Raw genomic sequence first — 7,132 nt, forward strand, 5'->3', positions numbered from 1 at the left:
TATACTTCCACCCCTTAAATTGAACAACACAACTACTAGAATACTCAGAGACAGTTCAACGACTGCACTAGTTGTACCAATGTGTAAAACTGATACATATATGAAATCTACAATTCCAGTTTTAGCTAAACTTTTTGTAATTCATAATAATTTTACTCATATGTGGGAGTGAGAATGTCATTTCATCAACTGTCCTGAATAAACTGTCTTCAATGTTTGTTTTGGGGGTTTTTTTTCTCTGGAACATTAGTTCAGCACAGTAATTATGAATCCCTACTAATTGAGGTTGTCCCTCGGAAACCTGCTACATGTGACACAATCCAAATGCCAAAGATCCTATGAAATGCAATCAGATTGAGTGAGTTTATTACACTATACGTGTACACGTTATGTGTACACGTATCAGGCGAAGCATCAGCCAATGTGTTATGCTACCTTACTCTACAAGGCTATGTGTCTCACACGGATCTGGATCATGATCAGTGATCCGTCGTTGGTTTACAGGCGCCAAAACTCGCCTAATGGATGGTGGGAACCAGTGTAAGGATCACTGATCTAGATCACATGGATCTGGTTCATGATCAGCGATCCTTTGATGGTATGCAGACACCAAAACTCGCCTAATGGATGGTGGGAACCAGTGTAAGAATCGTTGATTGAGATCACATGGATCTGGATCACGATCGGTGATCCGTCGTTGGTTTACAGACACCAAAACTCGGCTTATGGATGGTGGGAACCAGTGTTAGGATGGCTGATCGAGATCAAGACCCGTGTGAAACAAACCGGCCCACAGCGCACCAGGTACATGTATTTGTCCACTTGTGATGACTGCTAAATCCAGTAACATCGGGCAACTTTTGTACGCTCATGCATTTTGTTGCATTTAGTAGGATAAGGGACATTACAATTAATAATCCAATAATCCAGTCACAGTGCCTGAATTGTATACCTTAGATAAATGAATCAAGCAGTTAATCAAAAGGCACTGCAAAATCAAAAATGTTTACTGGAAGCACAGAGCGAAATGACACAATTGCAACATATCTCAACAGGATGACATCCCCTTAGCGACGGAGGGATGCTGCGAGCATGGACACTGTCCATAGTAACCGCATCCTCTACATCTCTTTCACACTTCATGTACATTGTACATAGAATGAGGTGTACCAGTACAGTACTTGCATCTCTTGTTTCTTCTCATTACCTGCAGTTTATCTTATTTGTTCCCAAGGTAAAGTATTGCATCTGTGACGTCTCCCTTGAGCCTGAGGGCTCGGATGGCCTCATTTCTGTCTACTTTGATTTTGGACATCACCAAGTTAATGACAGCTGGATCCAAGCCTTCCTCACTCTCAGACACCTCACCAATGGCTTGAAACACGGCCTTGTCTTTCACACAATCTTTCACATTCTGCTCGCTGACAAGCTTCCCTTTGTGTACTAGTTTCAGCTTCTCTGTGGGAATTCGGACCTTCTCGCTGATTTGGGACAACATTGTAGAGGCTTCCCACCCTGAGTTAACATGAATCTGATGCCTGTCTCTTTGGCATTTGACGACGATACTGCAAATTGGTTCTGGGTGAGCTGTAGATGTTTCTTGTGAGTCTTCAGAGATATTAACCTCAGTCTGTGATTGGGGGTGATTTGATGTCTGTTCACCGTCTCGAATACTGACGGCATCTTGCAGCTTTTCTACGAGAAAAGTGTTTGCAGAGTCAGTTTCACCTTCCGTGTCCAGTGTTTTGCTGCAGGAAGATGCCTTTCTGGAACAAACCGTCTTGTGTTTTGGCCAGTCCAGAATTTGACAATCCCTCGAACTGCAAACATGAGGCACAGATTAAACAACCAAATGTTTAATGAACATTGCCACAAATCAACAAAAAGCCAACCTGGTCTTCGCAACTGCGGTTTAATGTAGAGCCATGCTTTCATCAAACAGGCCGGAGGTACCAGAACACAGCCTTACCTTTGTTTGTATTATCACCTAAGAACAGTTAAAATTAATTTTCGGGTTTACATCAGATTGAAAATGGTTGCTGGGTAGGGAACTTTCATTTGACGAATATTTCAACATAATTTATGAATTTCACTTCTTAACATCCAAACTGAATTCACAGGCAAAAGCTGTACACATGGAAGAGAACATGAAAACTGGAAAATGCAAAACACCAGTCAGCTTCAAGGAGAGAGCATTCATGGCATTACTACTATGACCAGGCCTTTTTACACGTACAGGTGTGTGGCAACTAAAAACAGGCCTATCAATGAAAGTAAGAATTCCCCTGTGAGTGGTTACATTTTTTCTTCAAATGACTCTGATCACAAAAAAATGGTCCCAGAGCTGGATTTTAAGTGTGTCTTCCATGGTCCATGTAATTCTCACCATCCTTTCCCCCATGCTCTCACTAAATGACTGGGTGCAATGAATGAATTCAAGTGAAAATTTCTGCTCAGCTCATTAGCACATAAGTGTCCCCCCCTCCCCCAGTTTCTGTTGAGAAAAGAGATTGTTTATGGCTGAAAAAAAATGGACGGATTGTTGAAATAAGGGCCGGGATCTACTCCCTGGGTTTGGGGGTTTCCATCCAAGGGTCGAGTTGATGAGACTGTGGAGAGAAAAACGGTCCTCGGTGCCCAAGAAAGTAGAGGGAAGCCATCTGAAAATGGATTTCATCAGTTTTGGTTATGATATACAGTATAATCAATCCTTGGGAAGAATTCCATATACGAAGTTCACTGTAATATCGCGTAATTACTACAAAAGTATCCTTACTTTGATCGCCAAATGAAGACGATTCCAATAGGCATTGAAGAGCTGAACATCATAGGACAGAAATGTGGAGTTTTGGGCACACTTTTGGAGCTACACATGGACCAGGTTTACATCGACAGGCGGCCATCTTTGCTTCTGAAGAACATGGCGAATGCACACGACGTGTGCGCATGAACCGAATCATACCCGGAAAGAACCATTATGTAACAGAGGTTGGGCTGCCACAAGCATTGAGGTAATTTTATGCATGAATCCGCAACACAAGGAGTGCAGAGGGCCGTCATCTGTCTGGATGGATCTACACAGTTCACGAAATACCGCGCAATGTGCCCTACTGTACATGTACAATTTTTACTTGGGGGAAAATAGTGCGTGTTTTGCGACAATTTTTAAGTTGGAGGATTTGGTTAGAAGGAAAAAAGGGGCAAATTTCTTTTAGAGAGTGCTTGTCAGTTGGAGGAGTTTTTTTCCATATTTATACAGAGGGAAGGGGAAAAGGGAGCTGAAACCTGTCTTTAGATTATTGTGTGGCTATCTGCCAAGGCTGACAGCCAGAGCGAGATGTTGTGCGCTCTAAAATGTGAGGGGAGGCTTGTACAGGAGAAGAACATCCTTAAGGATTTGATTGAAGTGGTCTACTCCTGCATGTCGGCAGCGCCACATGTATTCGGCCAGGTAGAACCCAAACTGGTCGCTTCCACTGGTGTGGGTACTGGGCAGACTTCGCTTTAGTTGCCACCACTGGCTCTGAATATTGTTTGTGTGAGCGCCAGTGGATGGATCAACAAAGTTAAGAGAGTGATTTACCGTGAGGTGTTGGAAATCATCTTCATCAAGGCAGTCATACGCTCTCCAACAATCAGTAATGACTGTGGAGCCGGCAGCCACATATTCCTTAATTAGAGGAATAAGTGTTGCCGAATCGCGTTTGGCTACCTCGATGAAGAAAACTTCCTTTGTCTCACGGCAAATCCCGCCCAGTATCCACTTACCCTCAACTAGGCGACCACGATTGTACTTCCGTTTACTGAATTTGGACTCATCTATCTCCACCGTCAGGCCCGGTCCCCCGATCGACGTTTTGCCATGTTGCTGAACAACGTGCAGACAAACTTCACGACAATAGGTATACCAATCTACAACAGTTTCACAACTTGTTCCACCGTCGTAGCTGGCTTCCCTGATTGCCCGGGTATTTGACAGCTTCATTGCCCAGCAGTACATGAGAACAAGGCATTTATCGAGAGGTAGTCGACTGCCGGAAAAGAAACTGCCATGCCGCATACTACGGTTGTGACAATATTGGCGACATGTTCTCTTCGTACACTGCCACATGTAACCATCGGTGATGTCTGCCCTCGGAGTCCACCTCAATAGTCGCCGGCAGGTACGGCACAGAGGCGCCGCTGCTATTAGCCCCCGCTCCTTCAAAAACCACAGGGTCTTTTCCGGGGTGATAGTCACCTCTCTCACCAAGCGCGTAAGACTCCAATTCTCGCTCATAGTGCATGTATTGCTAATGGTGAAGCACTGAGACTCCACCTGAGTTATTATACAGCATTGGACTGAAATTCCTTCTTTCGTACGGCCGACTGCATTTCTACTTGTTCTTGCTCTCTTGGTTTACATAATACGACGAAGATAACTCACGTCATACAGTCAATTGTGCTCAGACATGTACATGTACATGTACAGTACATGTACATGTACATGTACCTTACCTAGTTGATTTCCTTTGGCACAACCTACTTATATTAACAACGGGTAGCACATTTATTTATATTTAAATATTCTAATTTATACAAATATTCGTGAATAATTACATATTCAGTTTCATAAATATTTAATTTTTTAAATATTCATCTTGACCTCATCGTGACCTCTCCTTAATTCAATCGTAACTTTATATGGAACATATCGACTTCCTCCGGCAACAAGCGCTCATGTGGCGTGGTCAGTTAGACTGCTGTATTTCAATACCTAACAGTTCTCTTTTATTATTATTATTTATTCATGCCAAAAATTCAATATACATCACAAGCAAGATGGGCATAGGGGAGACAAAAGTAATACGGAATCACTGTGGTCACAGACCTGTCTCCCCACATCAAGATGTGGGAAATTAACAAATTAATAAAATAAGTATACTGTATATACATGTACATGTAAAAACACTGAACATGAAGACATTAAGAATAAATTTTAAAAAACACACATTTAAAAATACTTTATGGCACCTTGTATAAATTAAACAATAAATAGATAAATACATCCAACAATAAAGCGTTACTTCTGTAATTAAATATTTAAAAAGCAGAATAATAATAAAAAAAATTATCCAGGATATACACATACAATAAATGACATTATGAGATTGCATATGGGAACAAAAACAAAATAATGAAAAGAGGATTGCACTAACAGAACAAGGGTAGCCAAACATGAGGTAAAAAGATATAAAAAGGAGATAAAAGAAGAACTTCCACACTACATGAATTGAATAGCAGTAGGCCTAAATGGAAAAACAAAACAAAATAAAACAAATAAACAAGAACAAAAAACAAGCCTAAGAATCAGGGTATAGGACAGTATTTTTCAATACTGCCAGGAATTGTGAAAAAGGTTTCAAAATAAGAGTGTTAGAAACGTGTTCAGGGAGATTAGACCACAACCAGGGAAACTGATGAAAGCAGGATAAATGAAGAGATTGTGTTCTAGCCTGGAGATGATTAAAACTAACGATATTGGTATGTCTGGAATTCACGGTAACCTTAGTCTGACACATTGCACACTTGACAAGATTAAGAAGACATTTACATACAAGGGACAACACTGCAAAATTACGGCGATTGGATAAAGTTGACCAGTTGAGGATCTCAAGTCTCTCTGTGTAAGACATAACTCCACGTTTCTGACCTAAAATGAATCGAGTGGCACGTCGTTGAATATTTTCTAGCGTATCATCCTGCTTCTTTGCCTTATAAAGGGCCAGTTTAGCGTGTACAGAGGCATTAAAAGCCACGGTTTTGATAAACCCGAGCATACGATTGGCTGATGAGCTGACAGATTTAATGTGGTCATTCCATGAGAGCTGAGCGCTTAGAGTGACGCCAAGATATTTGACCGTGTTTGATGCTGTGAGAGCAGTGCCGGAAAGAATGTAAGCTGGAAAGAACTGAGCCCGCTTACGGGAAATGTGCATAATTTTAGTTTTAGATGTGTTGAAGGTCATACCATTAGAGGCACTCCAAGCACTCAGCTCATTAAGATCATTCTGAAGTTCAGAGACATCCAAATCTGTACGAATGGAACAATATAATAGTACGTCATCTGCAAACAAAACACAAGGTGAGTTAATGTTGCGGGAAATGTCATTGATGAAAAGGTTGAAAAGTAGGGGCCCCAAAACACTGCCCTGAGGAACACCGGACTTCACCAAAGACCACTCCGAGGTTCGACCAACAAAAGTCACTCTCTGAAGTCGGCCCACCAAGAAATCTTTTATCCAACTCCAGAGAGCACCTCCTATGCTGAACCCAGAAGCGAGCTTATGCAGAAGTGTGTCATGGGGCATGCGGTCAAAGGCTTTGCTCATGTCCAAAAAAACAGCATCAATTCTGGGTGGATTACGCTGATCAAGCTGTGCGGCCCAAGTATGATAGACATTCAATAATTGAGTGACACAAGATCTATGAGGTAAAAAACCATGTTGATTAGCAGAGATCAGGCAGTAATCATCCAAATGCCTCAGAATAACATCAGAAATGACTCTTTCCATGACTTTACATACAGTGGAGGTGAGAGCAACAGGCCGGTAATTATTCAAACAACTGCGATCACCTGATTTGAAGACAGGAGTAATGTTTGCAGTCTTCCAGCCAAGAGGAAGGCAGCCACACCTGATGGAAGTTTGGAAGATCCTGCATAAAACTGGCGATATCGAGACTACAGTATTAGACAAGAATCTCACACCAATCCCATCAGGCCCAGGTGCCTTCCCCTGTGGAAGGGATAAGATAATACGACGGATACTACCTGTAGAAAAATGAATGGTGGAAAGATCATCAATCGGAAAATCACAAGATGGCGGGTTATCAGGTACATTGCTAGGTTCAGAAAAAACTGAGGCAAAATAACAATTGAATGCAGTGGCTATAATTATCATCATAATCAGTGAGTATGTTGTCACCTTGTTTGAAAGACAAAGGAGTGGGTGATTGCCTCCTACTTCTTACATAAGCCCAGAAACGTTTTCTGTTATCATTAGACAGAAACAATTTATTTATTCATTGCAGGTTTGATTCCTTTTACGATACAATTTGGATTAAATGTATTAAATGTGTATACTAACTGTAA

This window comes from Acanthaster planci, linkage group LG02 (genome assembly GCF_054643075.1).
Source record: "Acanthaster planci isolate LZ-2023a linkage group LG02, COTS_SCS, whole genome shotgun sequence".
NCBI classification, from domain to species: Eukaryota; Metazoa; Echinodermata; class Asteroidea; order Valvatida; family Acanthasteridae; genus Acanthaster; species Acanthaster planci.